At 50.6% G+C, this 348-nt stretch overlaps 1 protein-coding gene across 1 annotated transcript in view; it reads right to left on the minus strand.

Annotated features, from left to right (window-relative positions):
* Window positions 1–348, minus strand: part of LOC119581870 (disintegrin and metalloproteinase domain-containing protein 11-like) — a gene marked incomplete at its 5' end in the record, with an annotated part of 193,377 nt that overhangs the window by 93,291 nt on the left and 99,738 nt on the right.

Below are 348 nucleotides of genomic sequence, written 5' to 3' on the forward strand. Positions count from 1 at the left end.
TACTGTGGCTGTATATATATAGAGGGAAGAGTGTAGGAAGAGGGAGGAGCGTGCGGAGAAGGGGAAGGAGGAGCTTGGGGAGAAGGAGGAGCTTGGGGAGAAGGAGGAGCGTAGGGCAAAGGAGGAGCGTGGGGAGAGCGAGAGGGAGGAGCGTGCGGAGAGGAGGGGCGTAAATATTACAGTTGTGGTAAGGAAATCGTAATTAAGTAGAGACGAGTTATTAGGGGCTTCAAGTTTGTGTTCCAGGGGTAGCAACGGAATAAAATATTTTCTAATTAACTCGTGTAAATGAACAAACTTGATGCGTACTTATGCGGGCACCTCGCCGGCTCTCTCGCTTGTACGCAC

This window comes from Penaeus monodon, chromosome 15 (assembly GCF_015228065.2).
Source record: "Penaeus monodon isolate SGIC_2016 chromosome 15, NSTDA_Pmon_1, whole genome shotgun sequence".
NCBI lineage: Eukaryota > Metazoa > Arthropoda > Malacostraca > Decapoda > Penaeidae > Penaeus > Penaeus monodon.